The 19,622-nt window shown below is 44.4% G+C and overlaps 1 protein-coding gene and 1 long non-coding RNA gene across 3 annotated transcripts in view; one reads left to right on the top strand and one right to left on the bottom strand.

Moving 5' to 3' along the window:
- The window catches only part of ACVR1 (activin A receptor type 1), a 248,157-nt gene that overhangs the window by 60,211 nt on the left and 168,324 nt on the right, over window positions 1–19,622 (top strand). The gene's annotated exons all lie outside the window — the stretch shown is intronic.
- LOC128329199 (uncharacterized) lies at window positions 1,585–9,905 on the bottom strand. The gene is made up of 3 exons (XR_008309559.1): window positions 9,876–9,905; window positions 6,801–7,172; window positions 1,585–1,737 (listed from the first exon to the last, which is right to left on the bottom strand). It is a non-coding gene; the product is annotated as an uncharacterized LOC128329199 (long non-coding RNA).

Below are 19,622 nucleotides of genomic sequence, written 5' to 3'. Positions count from 1 at the left end.
CAAGTTTTTGCTGGGGCATAGTGTTCTGGATTTTCTGCCTGCCTGCTTGGCTTTAATCCCAGCTTTGGAGTCAACTCTTGGCTCACTACCTCATCCTGGTTCCTGATTTGTCCTGATTTTTGAGTCCTTATAAGAAATAATAAACTTTGTTTGTTAGCCACACCATAATAAATTGTTCTATGAAAGGCTCACAACACAGCATTAAAACATCACACAAAACACACAACACATTAAATCACAACAGACCAAAGGGGGAGGGGGGATATAAAATACAATGCAATGCAATTTAAAAACTTTTTTAAAAAATAGTTTAAAAAAAGAAATTTAAAAAATCAAAATTTAAAAGGTCTTTTAACCTGGTGTCTAAAAGAACAAAGTGATGAAGCCGGGCAAACCTCATCTGGGAGGCTATTCCATAACAGGGTGCAACCACCGAAAAAGTCCTCTCCCTAGTAGCCACACACCTCACCTCATTTGGCAACCCCTTATGTTGACTTTGACTTTCAGTCTGGTTCCTGGTAGTCTGTTAAACCCTCCTGATCCCTGACTTCAGATTCTGCACTATCCAGTGGTGTCTTCCCATGGCTTGCTATTGACATATGTATGTATGTGACAACTGTTCATATCTATTCTGTAACTATTGCTCTGTTTTAGTAGTTGGTTAGTGATGTTCATATTGCACTTGAAGTGTTCTGGTGAAACTGCAGACATTGCCTGATAAACATAATCCTTTGTATCACATCAGAAAAAGGTTTTTATTTTTTACTAGGTGCTGGGGCTAGCACTAGATAAACATAGCAAATGTTTTCTGACTTCAGGTGACCAGTTACGGGCCATTTAGGATGATACTGTGTCTGACCATCCCTGTGTGATAAGGATGTCCATGCATCATAAGCATGAACATTTTTGCTCCCCTTTGAGGGCATTGTTCTTTAATTGCATGGCAGCATCCAAATCGCTCCACATATTTGTTTAAAGTATGCAGATAGTCCTCCCCATGCAATTAAAGAATGGATACCTGGTGCACGGAGAGGGGGTGGGGGAAGGTGTATGCACTCAAGGTGCACACATGTCCTTATCCCATGGGGAAGGCTGGTCATCTGAACTGGCCTGAGGCTATATCATGAATGGTCCCGAAGGGATTATTTTGTGTAAATGTAAACAAGTCATTTCCCTGCGTCATAGCATTTACATTTGTATTGAGGAAAGAGGAAAATATCCCTAGGTAATCTTATTATCTGAGGATTCATCTGATATTCATGCAGACTGATTATTCTGCTGGCAAGAAATTAAGTACATGGCTATGGAGGTTGACTTGGGAAACTGCTGGCCAAAAATATCAGGTTAGCATGTGTTCAGTTCCCTTTGTGGATGAGAAATGGTAAACAAAGATGCTTCCTGGCCTTCCAAGAGGATATGTTGGTGGCTTATACAAGCATCTATAGCCTTGATCTGACAAGAGTCCATCTTTCAGTTGTCTGTGAACAAAGACCTTGCTGCGTGCTTTCATTTTGTGAAGCAGAGTGACTACTGAGTGGAAAGAGAAGAAAAGAGATTGACCTTGCACTTACTCTTAAACTTTTTATTGATTTGATAGTCTTTGGTGTTGGTGCTATAAGAAATATATCCCAGACCTGTGTTTTGTAAACTAGCAGCAGAAAGTTCACGGATCAGGTCAAATATATATTTTCTTTTCTTTGTAGATGCATCAAGCTGAGTAGACGAGCAAAGGATGGCCTGTTAACAAAACAAAGGCAATAACCATTATTCTAGGAACACATTTGTTATCTTGTGTTCTGTGAATCTGAATGGGCCCAAAGCCTTGCTCCATTGGCTTCCTTGTAGAAAGTTCTTTTTGCACATTAGGGCTGGCAGTTGTTACTAGGGCTGGCAGTTGTTACTAGGGATGTGCGAAATGTTTCAGGTACAGAAAGTTCTGTACCCAAATCAGGCCATTTCAGGTTATTTGTATATAAAACAAATAGCCCAACTGCAACTTCTGAAAGTTTTGTAAACAAAACACCAAATTTCAGATCTGAAAGATTTGTTGTTTTGGACCTTCATTTTGTGGTGATCTCTGAGTGCAGTCTCCATTTTGTGTTTGACGTTGATTTGCATTTCCCACCCTTCCAGCCTTCAGATTGGTAAAGGAAAGCATGGGCTGATCTGCTGACAATTGTCTCCTTGTTCCTGATTGGCTGTTTTGGCTCTTGTCACTCCTGACTTACCCCACATTGGCCAGGGGAAGGATCGAAGAAGGGACAAGGGTGGGGGTGGGGGGTTCGAGAGATTTTTCATTCAATAAGACTTAAAGAGGCAGCAGCCACCATTCTGCCTTGTTCTGCCTCATAGGAGAAGAGAGAGAGCTTTGCTTTGTCTTGCTTGCCACCATGCCATGCCATGACATGCCATATGCCTATTGCCTTCTGCCTTGCCAGCCTGAGCCCAGCCTGTCCACCCAGACTGACTGCCTGCCCCTGCTGGCTAGTGGCTAGTGTGGCTACCAGCCTGGGGATGGATTAAAATGTATCTCTCTGCTGCATTGCATTTTTATTTTTTTGTTGAATCCTGAGAAGAATTCTTTTTTTACCCCCTTGAGACTGAGAGAATCACTGCCTGTCTGTGCCAGCAGCTACCAGCAGCCCCAGCCCCTGTGGCCACTGGCTACCTGGTCAGCCCCCCCTGCCCCCCCGATTTTCCAGGCCTTTGCCTCAGCCCCCCGCCCAGCCCCCCAAATCTGAAGACTGGAGAAGAAGAAGAAGGCAGGAAGATGATTGAAGAAGAAAGAGTAGACTCAGAGACCAGACCACAGAAGTGGACAACTGGACACGTTATATGGGTGAAGCCCTAGACTTAGTGAGTGTATCCCATTCTCTCTCTCTCTCTCACACACACACACACACACACACACACACACACACACACACACCTCTGGAATTCTGTATTCTTGGGGTTTTTTCCCCTGTTTGGAGGGAGGTTTTGGGTTGCAATTGAATTTTAAAAAGTTTTTGTTGTTTAGTTTTGAAGAAGTTTAAACAGGGGTTCTGTGTGGAAGGGATCCTCGTTACTAGTAGGTGGTTAGAAGGGTAGTGTAGCCTTGTGGTTTTAAAAAATAATTCTTTTTTCCCATTCCAAAGATTTGGGGGGGGGGGCATTTTTTAAAAAACAGCCTGTCTTCCAGCCCTCTGTGCCTATAATCTATCAGCATTAATATTCTCTGCCCAGCAGCCTGCTGTATTGTATCTGTTCCCTAGTTATCGTATCATTCTGTCTAGTTATTATTGTATCATATATTGCAATTCAAATGCCTTGGTTTGGTTTGTTGTTGTGCCTATGTATTTTGGGGACCTCATGGATGGACACAGGACAGGTTCTCTCTCTCTCTCTCTCTCTCTCTCTCTCTCTCTCTCTCTCTCTCTCTCCTTCTTTGCAATGAAGATTGGGTCATATTGTGACTTCTAGCATCATCAGCATTTTTATTCAAACTAGATTGCTTGCATCTACAATAGGTTGTGCTGGTGCCACAGGCTCCAATCTGTGGCAGAAATGTCAAAGAAATGCGCCAAAAAATTGTGCGCCATTGTTGTCATCGATCATAACTCTTCTACTTGTGGAGGTAGAGGGCCAAACCTCGTGTTCCACTGGCAGAATGTTGTTTTGCATCTTTACTTAACCCGTGTTTATGTCCAGGTGCTACAGATGTAGCTGACTGTGTCTGTTGCTTGTGGATGAAAAATGCCTGTGGAAGGGAGGACAGGGCACATTTGATGCTGTTGTTGGCCCTAGTCAGCTGCCCTAGTCGGCTGCATCTGTGATATCATACTTACTTACTTGCTTGCTTGTTGCTGGCTGCTGCTACCCTGCATTGGGAGGGGGTGTGTGGAGCAGTGCATTTCATTGTTGTTGTCTCACACTGTTGTGTGCAGATCAGTTGCATTTCTGGGGCGGGGATGGTGGGACACAGTGGATGTGGTGAGTGACACAGTGGATGTGTGTGACCTTTGGAAACCTTGTTCTTTGCAAAGCTCTGCTGCTGTTGCTATTGTTGTTGATGTGTGCTGCATCCACCCTATGGGACAATGGGGACAGATAGTGCCCATTTCTTCCTGTGGGTGCCTCCTAGGAGTGCAAAGTGGGTCAGAGTACCACCCAGATTTGAAAGGAAGTGGGCAATGGGCTGATTTTTAAAGTATTTCTGAAGTTTGCACATCTTTGGGGCAGATTTGGGGCAGAAAAGGGACTTGGGGGCAGAAGAGTGGGTTGAGTGCTAGTGCCCCAATGGGTGCCTGCTACCACCCAGATTTGAAAGGAATTGGGCAAAGGGCTGATTTTTAAAGAATTTGTGAAGTTTGTAAGTCTTTGGGGCAGATTTGGGGCAGAAAAGAGGCTTTGGGGGCAGAAGAGTGGGTTGGGTGGTAGTGCCCCAATGGGTGCCTGCTACCATCCAGATTCCAAAGGAATTGGGCAAAGGGCTGATTTTTAAAGAATTTGTGAAGTTTGCATATCTTTAAGCTTTCCCCCCATAGGGAATGATGGGGGTTTTAGCAGCCCCATAACTCCACTTGGGAGGCCAGAGTGAGTGTTGGCATAGTGCATATAGGGTGCCAACCACCCCCATACCCACAAGCCCATGAGGTACTTGGTTTTGTTGTTTCTGAGGTGTTCTGAGTGTAGATTCTCTGGTAGCAGATGAGATGGATTCATTGTCATTGAAACTGAATCCACTCTCATCTGCTACCAGAGAATCTACACTCAGAATACCTCAGAAACAACAAAACCCAGTACCCCATGGGCTTGTGGGTATGGGGGTGGTTGGCAACCTATGTACACTATGCCACCACTCTCTCTGGAACACCCCGGTGCCCCCCAACTTGAATTATGGGGCTGCTGAAATCCCCATTATTTCCTATGGGGGGAAAGCTTAAAGATGCACAAACTTCACAAATTCTTTAAAAAATCAGCCCTTTGCCCAGTGCATTTGAAATATGGGTTGTGGCAGGCACCCATTGGGGTACTACCGCCCAACACACTCTTCTGCCCCCCAAACCCCCTTTCTGCCCCGAATCTGCCCCAAAGATGCACAAACTTCAAAAAATTCTTTTAAAATCAGCCCTTTGCCCAATTCCTTTGAAATATGGGTGTAGCTTCCTCACACCCATTGGGCACTACAACCCACCACACCCCATTCTTGGCCACCCCAATGCCCCCAATGTGGAGCTATAAGTTTGCTGGAATCACCACTATTCCCTATGGGAAAAATCTTAAAGACGTGTAAACTTCAAAAATTCATAAAAAACCAGCCCTTTGCCCAATTTCTTTGAAATTTGTGTGGTAGCTTCCACCCATTAGGCACTACCACCACCCCACTCTTTTTGCCTTGGGACCCTTTTTAAAAATCTGAATCGATTCAGATTTGGAAAATTCAGGTACAAATCTAATCGAGGTGATTCAAGGGGGTCAGATTCAGACCCAAAACAAATTGGGGGTGTTTTTGGGGGGGTACAAATTGAAACAAAAAAATCAATTTGTGCACACCCATAGTTGTCACCACTTTGGACTTAATTAGGAGGAACCTGACTGAGATACTGGGCTGGGGAAGTTTATGTGGAAGCATTTTGTAGTGGGACTAAGTCTTGCTCAAGAACAAGAATGAGATCATTAGAATGAGCTGTGGGGAACAGGCTGCTACTATATCCTTTTGCCCACCTCAGCCTAGTTGATAGAATGCAACTCCCCCAGAGAGTATCTTCAGACTGCATTCCAGAGAGGATTCAATTTTAAACATAAGCACCTAATTCACAACCATACTATATGGGGGCAAAGCCAGCAGCAGCAGCTTCTTGCACTTGTGGTTGGATGTTCTAGTGCACCATCTGGAAGACGAGCAATGCCCCTGGGAAGGTATTTTCCCCATCAGGATGTTCCCTAGTGCAATGAAAGAGGAAAGCCAGCCATGCACATACTGTTTCAGCCATAGGAATGTGTGGAAGGATCAGCATATGCTTGAACTTGCAGGACTCTGAGGGCTGTCCCTTCCTTCAGGCACCCTGTTATTCTCCACAAAGTGTGGAGGACAACTCCCAGAGAAGGCATGGTTATTAGGCCCTCCTGCCATCTCCTGACGAGAAAGGGTACTCACCTGGCCAGGCAGCAGCAGGGACGGAGGCCATGAAGAGCCAGACCCTGCTATCGGTAGTGCCCGCCCTCAGAGGACAGGGAGAGCAAGGAAGCCCAGGGGGAGGCCACCCATGGCTGAGTGGGGATGGCCCGACAGGACCCGGCAGGTCCTGGCTGAAGCAGAGGGAAAGCAGCCCCCACCCCTCTGCTATGGCAGTATGTAACCATGCTTGAAGAAGGAGTGGGGCCAAGGAGGACAGCAGTCTCAGATGCTGCTTGGGGAATGGATAGGGAGGAACCCTAGACATCAGGGGAAGAGCCAGGGAAGGAGGCAGCTGATTGCCCTTGGTGCAGGGCCCTATTTATGGGACCCAGAGCCACTGAGGAGGAAACCAAAGGAGATGGAAGGTGGCGGCCCTTGGAAGCTCCTGGAGAGGTACAGGGCAATCCCTCTCCCTGGCAGGTGGAGGAGGGCCAGGGTGCTCCCCACACCTCTGAGGTCTGTTTGCCCCTGGTTGTGGAAGGGCGGCAGAGGAAAGCATCAGAATGGGCAGTTACTTAGAGGTGGTAAAAGTGTGGGACATTTTGATGCCACTCCACCCCATTTCCTCAGTACGTACACACACACACACACACACACACACACACACACACACACACACACACACACAATGCCCCTTTACCTGGTTGCTTGGTAACTGGGTGAGTGGCTCAATAGGAAGTTGCTGCTGTTCCTACTGTGGCACCTTGCTCTTCACGGCTGGGTGATAGCGAGTGAAAGTGCTGTTGTGTCTGGCAGTGGCAGTAGCCAAGCAGGGAGAGAAAGCAGAAGAGGCAGGGGCAGAAGGAGAGATTCCTGCCCATGGTGTTGGGCTAGAGTTGGTGCCACCCAAAGAGTTGGACTAGCTATAGTGGTGCCACCAGAGATTCTGCAGAGCTGCTGGCTACAGTAGAGGTTAGCAAGTGGTGAGGTGGCTCCAGATCTGTTGTTCCTCCCAATCTGCAGTCTGAGGTGAAGTGAATCTTCATCTTGGTTCATGGGAGGGCTGGCCCTCCTAAGAGACAGAAAAGCTGCTTTTTAACTCCACTTGTCATGGTTTTGAGGTGACCTAATTGGTCCAGGAGACCCTCTTTCATATTCATAATTCTATTTCCATGTGTGTTGACTAACATTAAAACAGGCTTGATGAGACATCTTACTGGTTTCATAAACAATTTGCTTCCCTTACTTACAGGTGAAACTCAGAAAATTAGAATATCGTGCAAAAGTCCATTAAAAGGTAAAACTGATATATGAGACAGACGCATTACATGCAAAGCGAGATAAGTCAAGCCTTAATTTGTTATAATTGTGATGATCATGGCGTACAGCTCATGAAAACCCCAAATCCACAATCTCAGAAAATTAGAATATTACATGGAACCAAGAAGAACTTATTTATGACATACTCATCTACCATTCACAAAATGGGTCCGCTCAACTTTTTCTTTCCTAGAAAAGTCTTGACCAGCTAGGTCTGGGGCGGGGGGGGAGGGAAATGCAGCCCCTTACCTTGTTGATTTCGTCTGGATAAAAAAATTTCAGTGTGTTTGAAGTACAGTCTCAAGGTCAAGCGACATGTGATGTTAAATGTGTTTTTGCACTTCCTTTTTGTTTTAATAAACAAATAGAAATAAAATAGCTGCTGAAAGTAGCTGCTGCAGCAGCAGCCACAGCTCCTAATCCAGATCAGGACTATGGGTGGAAATAGCAGCTACCCTCCCAGGACAAAGAACAATTCTGAGGAGACTTTTGTTGGGTCCAGAGTGACAGGTGGGAATGAACCCCCTCCCACATGCTGTGGCCTCGATCTGGAGGGGCCATGCAGTTGCTTTCTTTGTTTTAAAAAGACAGAAATACAAAGAAGCATTTAATATGTGTTGTTTGATTGTCAAACTGTCTCTGCTGAGAAATAGAGGGTATTATTTCTCATCTTTGCTGAATTTTCATGACTATTTTCATAGTGAAAGAGGGGCTTTCAATGAACCTGAAATGTTCCCTCAAATGCTCACCTTTCCCCACACCTTTTTACTCCTGTTTGTTGTTCCTTCTCGCACTATTCTGACATTGACACCTTCCCCCCTCTGGAAAACATCATATTCTTCCTCTGTACCACATGATTCCAGTAATCAGGATTATCTCATTAGTGTGAAGACATTACAATGCCACAAAGTCAATCAGATTTAGTTATGTGATGATGCCACACAATTATTCAAAAGGAGAACAATGCTTTATTCTTTTCATCTGAATGGATGATCACTACGGTGCAAGGTAGTCAATCATATCTGGCTATATGATGACAAAGCCATTTCAGAGGGAGGGCAGTTTCCTGCTGAAAGGGGGATGGATGAACACTTTTGTCCATGTTTCAAGACCTCCTAGGATCACCAAAAGGGTTCAGTTCTGATATAGTAATACTTACTGTATTTAAAACCATTTTGTGTAAATCAGTGTGCAATGCATACGGAAAAGCTACATTGGTCAAAATGCTCATTTGTATCACTAATAGCTCTCACATGCTTTTTTCTCTGCACAAACAACAATCACAACATGTCTAATAGTGCCCTGATATTCTCTAAAGTTCATCTTCTTTTGCTTTACTGTGAGGAACAATTGGACGTTTGCTTTGCAGTGTAATCAGCGATAAATCTATCATTTCTGTAATAGATCAATAATATTAAAATGCATTGCAATTAAGTCTGCTGAGCAGCCAAACCATTCATTTCTATGCATTCCAAGCATTATACAGAACAGCTTTTCGTTTTCTTACTTCTCACCTATCTGTGTGTGTGTGTGTGTGTGTGTGTGTGCCATTATTCTAAATTAGAAGGCTCATTTTTCTTAATGCTGTGTTTATTAAGTAGATATTCAGATCTTAATACACCATTGATAGCAGCAACCCCATGAGAAATATGGGTATAATTTAGTTCACATTTCATGTCAAATACAGGGGTTCGAAGTGAAATAAAATGTATGTGGCATTAGACTTGTCTGTGTTTTGGGCTTGGCCATGGACTTTCTGATGGCCCTGGGTCTCTGGCAGGTGCCTCATGGTGAGCCTGCCCATGACACACATACCCATCACCACCATTACTCAGAGACCCAGAACAGTTTTAACACATCATCTATTGTTCATGTTGACCAGACCTCAAATGTTCACCTAGTTCACCTGATTCTGATTTAGTTTAAGATACACCTTGACTTAGGGTCGAGACTGAAGCCAACAGTTTATAATGGGCCAGTTGAAAGGATGCCACCCTCAGCACATGTGAAGAGGAAGAGATGCACTGAGAGCATGACTGTCAGAATGTCTGCCATGGATGTCCTCCCGGCACATCCCTTGATTATGTGGGGTTGTTCTTCTGAAAGGCCTCTAAACATGCGCTCCAAACACTTGTCCGCACAAGTATTTTGAGGGTGTGTTTAGGGGCCATTTGAACAAACAACCCCACATGTGATCACGCATGATCAAGAGACACATGGAGAGAGCATTGGGAGGTCCATGGAGGATGTCCTGGTGCATGCCCTTCCTCTTCATGTGTGCTATGGGTGGTATCATTTGAAGTGGCCTAATAACACTGAGTGAGTCAGAAGTGATTTGAACACACATTCCGGGACATGTGTTTTCAGGGCAATGAATGTATGTTCAACAACCACTTTCGCCACACTTAAATTGTTACATCTGATTTCACCTGAGTTATCTGTAGGTGTGGAGTACCTCAGGATTCCAAGGATTCCAGGATTCCATACGACTGTATGCTTCCCAGCATCATCACACTCAGACCAATTCCATTACCTTGAAAGAAGTGACCGGCTCCCACAGGAGTATGTCCCTGCTGACATGCAAAGCATACAGGGGGACAAGAGGGCAGGTCAGTGTCCAGATGGTCTCAGCCTGTTCCTGCCATCCTTAATAGACAGCTCCAGAGCAACCCTTTCTCTGGGTTACAGTTGATGGACACATTCACCAGCCCTGTGTCCTCTGTTTTACATCTCAAATATCTTGGAGTTTGCTTGTGGAAGGGACTTGCTATGCAGAGCTGGATATGCACTTTTTAGCTGGATCTCTTGAAATTCAAATGCACCAAGGATAGCATTATTATTCCATCTAACCCGGCTCCATCCATCACAGTCAGTCTCTGCCTTGTTTGTGTTCTCTCGGGCCCTTCCCAGTTTGTCCCTTGAAACTGAAGATGTCTGTCTTTTGTATTAACAATGCTTGTATTTTAATTCAAGGGTCCCAGCCCATTCCTGCTTATTTTATTATTTCCACTGTTCATCTAACTGCATCCCTTTCTCTGTCTTTTCTTTCCCTTATCTCTGTAATCTGCTGGTTTCAGCACGATTGTTAGGGGCAGAACTGTAGTCATGCCAATGGGTTCAAATAACCCATCGAGCTCTTCTTCGGGAGTCCCTGAGCCTCTAGGAGGAGCCACAGAGCTGCCTTCTCCCCAAGGCTGGGGCTCCTGCAACTGCCACCACCGTCCACCTTCAGCCACGCCTGTGGCCAGCCGCCTGCTTTGGCTGTGCTCACCTGGCTATGCCCACCCTCCTTCCATCGGCCGGGTGCTCGGCTGATGGAGGGAAGATGGGCACAGCTAGGTGAGTGGCTGCCGTCACTGCCAGCTGCCTCCTATGGCCGCGCTTGCTTGGTTTCATTCATCCTCCTTCCATCAGCCAGAGCCCAGTTAATGGAAGAAGAATAGGCACAGTGAGCAATGGAAGGAAGTGGCAGGCAGCGACTGTGGCTGCCGGTGGCTGGCACTGGCAGCAGCAGGCAGCCGGGCCTGGGGGATCGGGGAGCTCTAAGGCCCCCTTCTGGGGGAAGAGTGAATGGGGGTACACACGCACACCTGAGAGTGTACACTGCTGCAGATCATACTGCCGTGAGTGGGAGGGCTCTCCATGTTCCTAACATGGGCCACTTTACCCTCGTTATGACCCTGCTGATTGTCTTCTAAGAATCTTCTTGCAGCTGCTGCTCAATTACTGTCATGTATGAGCCAGTGTAATCCCATGGTACCAAAGCTCAAAGAGGTTAAGAGAATGCCTTCTTCTTCATGAACCCCACCGTCTATTAAGATCATCTGGGGAGGTTTGGTTGCGGTTGCCAATGGCTCAGTCAGTAGCGACTTGAAAACAGGCCTTTTCTCGGGTTGCCCTAGGCCTTTGGAACACACTTCCTAATGAAATGAAAACCTTCCCTTCTCTGGATGTTTTTAGGAAGGACCTGAAAACATACCTGTTAGATCAGGATTTTAGTTTATAGTTTTAAAGTTTTAAGTTTCTGTATTATCTGTATTATCTGTATTTTAAACTGTTTTAATTGTGTTAATGTCTTAATTGTTCTGTCTTTAGATAGTGAACCACCCAGGAACTTGCGTATGGGGTGATATAAAAATGTGTTAAATAAATAAAACAAATAAATGCATAGGTTACCACTATATTTCCCTGCTCGGTTCAAGAGGCAGGCATTGACCTATGAAATCCTAAATGGCCTGGGTCTTGGATATCCTGCTCCTGGAGGAACCTTGCTGCAGTTTAAAACCAGCAGCTGATAACATGTTTCAGGTCCCATTGTGTTGAGAGACCAAATTGGTCTGCATGAGCAACAGGGCCTTCTCAGGGGCCATTCCAGAATTATGGAATGCCTTCCTGTGAGCTGCTCTAAAAACAGGTTAAATATTTTTAAAGCAATTCTTTGGTTTCAACATGTTTTCAATTGGAAAGTTACATTCCACTGCAACTGCTGTTTTATATTTTGTTGTTGTTGACTTTCTTTAGATGGTTGGCTTGCTCTATTGTTCTGATGCTTTTTATTGTCAACTGAGTTGAAATTCTCTTTGGGTGAACAGCAGTGTACAAATTTAATAAATAAAACTGCATGGGATTTTTAGTATCCATAGTGCTGGGGGTTTCAGATGAGTTACTGTGCCTATGGTTTTGCTTACCTGCTAGGCCACCACCTTTAAAAAGCCATCCTTTGTTACATAGGAACATAGGAAGCTGCCTTATACTGAGTCAGGCCATTTCTCCATCTAGCTCGGTATTGTCCACACTGATGGGCTGCCGCTTTCCAAGGTTTCAGGCAGGAGACTTACCTGGAGATGACCGGGATTGAACTTGGGACCTTCTGCATGCAAGCAAATGCTCTATGACAGAGTTACAGCCCCATCCCTGTATTGCTGTTCACTTTTCCATCCCACCCTTCTTGCGTTGAGCTTAGTGTGGCATACATAGATGCAATTTTATCCTCACAACAATTCTGTGTGGTAGCTTAGGATGAAGGAGGAGTGACTGGCCCAAAGTCACCCAAAGCACTTCATGGCTGAATGGGAATTTGAACCTGGGTCTCCCTAGCCAAAGTATAGCACCATACTTACAACATTACATGGGCTTTCTTTATTCACTGATGATGTCTATGGCACTGTGACCTGGATTACATGTGTCAGTTAATGGCAGATTAATGAAAGGATCGTTCTTTTTTAAAGCGCAGGCTCAGACTTGATTTCTTTGGGAGTTCTTTGAAATTAAACCAGGTTTCCTGTTAATATAGGGTTCTCTCTGAATTTCAGCGGTGTAGATAAAGCTACCCAAGGTTGACTTTTCTGACAACAAGGGAGAGGAAAAGGAGAAGAAGATGGGGTGGCTGGCCAGGATTTGGTGCTGGGTTTGTTTATTTATTTAAAATATTTCTATACTGCCCAAAACGTGCTTCTCTGGGTGGTTTACAATTAAAATCATTTAAAACATTAAATCAATTAACAATTAAAACCATTTAAAAGATGAAAACATTTAAAACCCAGTATTAACATTATTTAAAACTATAAATCGAATTAAAAGCCTGGGTGAATAAATGGGTCTTCAATGCCTTTTTAAAAGTTGCCAGAGATGGGGAGGCTCTTATTTCAAAAGGGAGTGCATTCCAAAGTCCAGGGGCTGCAACAGAGAAGGGCCCGTTCCCGAGTAGCCACCAGACTTTAGTGTGTGGGGTGGGGGGCATTAGCATGGCATTTTGTGACAATGATGCTGGTGGTGGGAGCTGCTACAATCTTTGGCAGTGTGGGGGTAGCATTCACACCACTGATTCAGATGCCTGAAATGTGGGCTACCACTGAAAACTGAACTCCGTTGTTGCAATCTTCCTTGCCTGGCATGTAATAAAAATACCCTGCATCCCATGGCTATTGCTTGGTGCATTTACCACCACCAATGGCAGCTTCTTATATGGACTGAAGAATGGAGAGAAGTAGAGCATGATGACATCAGAACATTTTACTACACTTTCTAGTGGGGGGATAACTTGACCAGCAGCTACCCTGTAACATATGGGCCTGCCCTTAATTTTACATGGACAGTACTCTATAGCAATGATAAAAGGGACATTGTAGAACTAGAAAAGGTGCAGAAGAGGGCAACCAAGATGATCAGGGGCCTAGAGCACCTTTCTTATGAGGAAAGGCTACAACACCTGGGGCTTTTTAGTTTAGAAAAAAGACGACTGTGTGGAGACATGATAGAGGTCTACAAAATTATGCATGGTGTGGAGAAAGTGGATAGAGAGAAATTGTTCTCCCTCTCACATGAGACTAGAACCAGGGGTCATCCCATGAAATTGATTGCCAGGAAATCTAGAACCAACAAACGGAAGTACTTTTTCACACAATGCATAATCAACTTGTGGAATTCTCTGCCACAGGATGTGGTGATAGCCAACAACGTGGATGGCTTTAAGAGGGATTTGGATAACTTCATGGAGGAGAGGTCTATCAACAGCCACTAGTTGGAGTGCCATAGGCTACCTCCAGCCTCAAAGGCAGGATGCCTCTAGTTGCAAGGGAGTATCAGCAGGAGAGAGGGCATGCCCTCAACTCCTGCCTGTAGGCTTCCAGAGGCATCTGATGGGCCACTGTGTGAAACAGGATGCTGGACTAGATGGCCTTGGGCCTTATCCAGCAGGGCTGTTCGTATGTTCTAACCCAAGGTAGGGGTTTGGTTTTGTTTATTATCAATTAAGATACCTCAGGCTACAATTTCCAAAGTACATCTTCTGAAACGATTGAATTGAAGCCAGTGCCTCTGTTCTAAAGGAAGCTATTGGGAGACAGGGGCTGCAGTCTCAATTATAGCTCTGATTTTGTTGAAGATCTCAGTCTATCTGTAGCATTTCCATATTTGTAGGCACCAACCATGCACTTCCAGATGTGTTATAAATAGCAGCCTTCAACAGGACAGTGCTTGAATTGTTTCTGCTCAAAATGCAGATAAAGTGTGCCTACTGGAGACAGAGAAGGTGAAGGTGTGGGTTGGCAAGGCGGTTGTCAGCCTTGTCACATGAGGCCCATTCTCTTCCATGTGTCACTTGTCTAAATTTATTCCATTTCATTTTCACTGAAGGGTGTTTTTTTCTTCTTCATTGTGAAGTGACCCATAAGCGCACTGATGTCAGTCACAGCTTTTACCACTAAAGTCAATGGGATTTGGATAAGGTTTGTGAGTAGGGGGAGTGTTTGTTGCTAGTTCTCCCTAGGAATGAAATGGTGAATTATTAACAGTGGATTCCTTTTGGATTTCATACATGATTGACAGGAATGTGGCTTTTGTTCCCCAGTAAGATGAGACAACAAATCATATGTAGGCAGTTTTCTTGATGCACATCATTAATGAAAAACCACAAGATATCTGGGAACAGAGTTATTTCTTTCTTGCCTGCTTTACCCATTTAATAGCAAATATTTGAAAACTTCCCTTATAAGGGTGACCTTCCAAAACAGAACCCAGCTATCTATATACAGAAGCAAATAACATGACCCACAAAGATTTGGAATCTCTGCCTAAAGCCTGTAGGTTCTGTCCACTTGTCATAAATACAGTGTATATCCCACTTATAAGTCCATTTGGGGGGATTATAGCATCTCCAGTGCTCAGGGAGGTGTGGGGTCAAAAGGCGAGCCACTTTAGCCACTCAAGATGTCCAACAGCAGCCATCTAAAAATACACTTTTCATATTTCATGTCATGGCAAGAACTTTAAGGACTGATTCCATGCATTTAGTGGACATTGGGGTGCAGTTATGTGTAACTTGGGGAATCCATTTTATTGGAGAAGAGCATCGTATATTTATTTTATGCTTCTAAGGCCATTTCATTTCATTTCACATCCAATTGGGACTGCACAAGCACCAGATAATTGCATTTGCACTGATATCCTTTACCAATTCACCAGAGGTCTACATTGCACTCAAAATGAACACTCTACCCTTGGTAATCTGAACTATGTTCCTAGGAACCTCGAATTCTGCAACCTGAATGAAGTATGCAAATCAAATGAATGGATATATAGTCACATGATTTATTCTGCTGTTTACAGGCTATGGCCTGGCAGATCTATGCAGGGCACAAAAGCTCCATACTCTCAATTCTACCCACGGGAAATTGTGCTTTGTTTTCCCCTTTCACAGCCTCTGGCCTCTGAGATCTTGTCAGACACTGCCTCTATATTCTGAAGCTTATCTTCACAGTCATAGGCAATAATTATGTTTTTAAAATATATAAATAAAGGTGTGTGGGGGTGGGGGAAGAAGGCTGAGGTTCTCAAAATGCTGACTGAGGCACCTAGTATCAACTTCTGCATGTTTTTCTGTGCTTGCACATAATCTATCTATCTGTCTGTCTTATCTATCTATCTACACACACACACACACACACACACACACACACACACACACACACACACCCCTTGTCTTTCACAAGCAATCAAAGAGAGGTTCAGGGCAGACAGAGGAAAACACTTCTTCACATAATATGTAATTAACATAGATGCAATGATGGCCACTGATTTAAATGACTTTAAAAGGGGATTAAACAAATCCATGGAGGAATATCCTATCAATGGCTTTTGAAATGGTGACTAAATGAAACCTCTTTGTTTAGAGGCAGTATATCACTGAATACTATGGGGCAACAAGGAAGGAAAGCTACTGCTTTCATGCCTTGTTTGTGGCCTTCCCAGAAGCACCCAGCTGAGCACAGTATGAAATAGGATGCTGGACCTTTGGTCTGATCAGCAAGGCTCTTATGTTCTTGGGTAGAGATGCTTCTTTAACTTCCTATTGAGTACTGAGAAAAATAGAAGATGTTAAAGTATTTACACCAAATAGTAACAAAAACGACAGAGTAGGAATATGCAGAACCAGTTCGATAGCTGGTTCGAACCGGGCTGATTTGAGTGGTTCGATTGTGAACTGCTTCGAACTGGTTTGAGCTGGTTCAGCAAACTAACCAGCCCAGCCAATTGGTTTGACCAAACTGGTTTGAATACCCACTGTTCGGTGAGAATTCAAACCGAACCGCCCCAACCAGTCCACGCACACCCCTACTACAGAGCTCAAGATCAATTTACTTATTTTGGAAAGACATAATATGCCATTTCAGCAGGGAGCTCAACAGGGGAGTGAGATCATCAATTTACAATGTCTAGAAAGGAGAAATGAAACAGTAGCCTTGTTTGACAGCGTTTGAAAATACGACCTTATCCCATTTGGAGTTTTCCCCTTCTTTCTCTGTCTCTGAAGAAATATTGCTAGCAATGAAGTTCACAGGGAAAATACTAATCTCTTGGTGTTTTGGAATGGCAAAGCTTGTGTGAGAAATGCTAATTAATCTGAAATACAGACTCATGACTCAAATTCTAAAGGCAATGACAATATACTTGCCATCTGACTTTGACTTTAAGAGGGCAGTAAGTACTTGGAGGGCTTCCTTATTGCCCCCCTGATGCCGATGGCTAACAGCTGTTTAGAGTCCAGCTCTTCTCTTAAACTAACTGTATTCCCATCAGCTTATTAAATATAAGCCTCTAATGTGGGTCTACGGAACAGAATGGAAATTGTCCAAGATATCTGGCTCAACAGAATGCTCACAAATGGCAGAACACTCTATTTCTAACAGCTGTTGGCATCTTTACCAGGTACAGCCAGCTGTTGAGACAGAAACTTGTATGTGACAGAAAGAAAGGAAAAGAAATACATTCCAGTATTTGAGTGCCATGCTTCTTTGCACATTTAAAAATGTGTTTATTCTGTTAATTATTACAAATCATTATCATACTGCCATTAAATTAAGGTTGGGTTTAGAAAGATTAACTCAGTATCCATTTCACTTGCACTAATGTGGCTGCTTTGTATACAGATGTCTGATGGGTGGTGGAAATATCTTCTGCTCTGCCAAAAGAAAATGTTACAAGCTTCTGCGGTATTAAAAACTAGAAAACAAATGCAGTTTTTAAAACTCCACTTTTGGATTTGAGGTACAGTGTTTGGAAAGTATGAGTCAATAGCCTGTGAAGTCCAGTTGCCTTGAAATAGATCCTTTTTTCATTGAGGATGGTGGAAGTAGGATTTGTGGGAATGTAGAGGTTCTATCCCTATTTCTTCACTGGATACATTTAAATGATTTATTTCAAACCTTTTGTGTTGTCTGTGAATGCTCATTTAAAAAGTCAATCTCTTCACATAATTTATATCAGCGAACCGTACAAACCTGTTATAAAAGAGGATGACTATTCTAAAGCTTCTCTTTACATGGCCCTCCTGGGTGTCCTAGTCACTTTTTCATGCTGACAGCAATGGAACCATTATTGTGAGTGGAGGCAACTGTGTGAACTTAGTGCTCTATTTGGATGTTATCTGCTCACATGAAGAGGAGGAGTGAAATCACATGCAAGTGTTCAGCAGAATGGGCACATAAAGGTCTCACAAAGCTATCTGGGCTCAAAGAAGCTCATCGCTTTTCAAGGAGTGGCTGTTAGGGATGTGCACGAATTGTTTTGGCAGGGTGGGGAGTGGTACCTTTAAGCACTAGTGAAGTTGATTCTGACCTGCTCCTCCACCTCCCCACCACATTTCCTGGGGCAGCACTGTGCTGCTCAGAGGTCTGCTCACAGTTGAATCCATGTGCATCCCATGCGACGTGACGGTGGGACACACATGGATTCAGCCATGCACAGACTTCTGAGTGGCACAGAGCTGCACCAGGAAATGCAGTGGGGTGGTGGAGGAGCAGGTCAGGACCAGCTTTCATCATGCTTTAAAGTACTGCTTCCTGCCCCGTTGAAATAATTCCCCAAGCCACACCAATCGATTCATGCACATCCCTAGTGGCTGTGGGTCTATGAATATACTGAGTTAGAGTTCCTGGAAGGTCTTCAGTTTAGGAACATAGGAACATAGGAAACTGCCATATACTGAGTCAGATCATTGGTCTATCTAGCTCAGTATTGTCTTCACAGACTGGCAGTGGCTTCTCCGAGGTTGCAGACAGGAATCTCTCTCAGCCCTATCTTGGAGAAGCCGGGGAGGGAACTTGAAACCTTCTGCTCTTCCCAGAGCGGCTCCATCCCCTGAGGGGAAGATCTTGCAGTGCTCACACATCAAGTCTCCCATTCAGATGCAACCAGGGCAGACCCTGCTTAGCTATGGCAACAAGTCATGCTTGCTACCACAAGACCAGCTCTCCTTCACCTGTAGCTGAAGAGGAGAATTTGGACTGGTTAAACAAAATGGGATAGGATATGTAGGAAAGTTATTAACAGAGGTCTACAAAATAAATTGGTAATTGCAGATGTCAACTAAGTTCTATTGTCCTCCTGAAGTTTTATTTGGTTATATCCTAAACCCTGAGGTTGTTCACACGACCAATTATTTTGGGCCAGGGAGGATAGGGCAAAGGCAGGATATTACCTGTCTCCCCACAAAGTGATCCAGAGCCCTACCAGGGCTCCTCTTCTTGTGCACCCACATGAGCACTGTGATGGTGAGTGAGAGCCAGGGGGAAGGACACCTGGCCTCCAGGAAGCCCACAATCCACCATGCAAACAGTGCAGTCCATTGGGGGGAATGCCTGGAGGCTGAGTCACTCCAGAAGCCTGCTCACCTACATGAGCCAGGAGTGAGATAGGAAACATGCATGCATCCTCCTACCTCATTTTTAGCCTGAGTTTAGAGCAGACCTGCTCAATTTTGCTCAACTGCTCAGCTTTGCCCTCCAGCTGTTTTTGAATGACAACTCCCATAATCCCCAGCTACAGTGGCCAATAGCCAGGGATTATGGGTGTTGTAGGCCAACATCTGCAGGAGGGCCAAAGCTGAACAGGCCTGGTTTAGAGCCTGCGCTATTCAGCCAAGGACCACCAGGATTATGAATGATCACAGCGGTTTACACTACCAACTCTACTCAGGTAGGGCAGTTCTAGCCCAGGTAGGGCTGGTTGTGTGAACAACCTTCCTGCCTTCCACTAGTAGAACTTCTAATCATTCTTGGGGGAGTGATTTTCACCAAACTTGCCTTCCTTTGGTGCAGCATACTAACCTGTTCCTGAGGGTCTCCCAGATCTTGGCAATGTTGTACAGGGAGCTAGAGAGGGAAGTGTGGGATCAGTGAAAATTGCCTTGTATGATCAGTTCTAC

Source organism: Hemicordylus capensis, chromosome 1 (assembly GCF_027244095.1).
Source record: "Hemicordylus capensis ecotype Gifberg chromosome 1, rHemCap1.1.pri, whole genome shotgun sequence".
Classification (NCBI taxonomy): domain Eukaryota; kingdom Metazoa; phylum Chordata; class Lepidosauria; order Squamata; family Cordylidae; genus Hemicordylus; species Hemicordylus capensis.
This window is presented reverse-complemented; position numbering and strand designations above follow the sequence as displayed.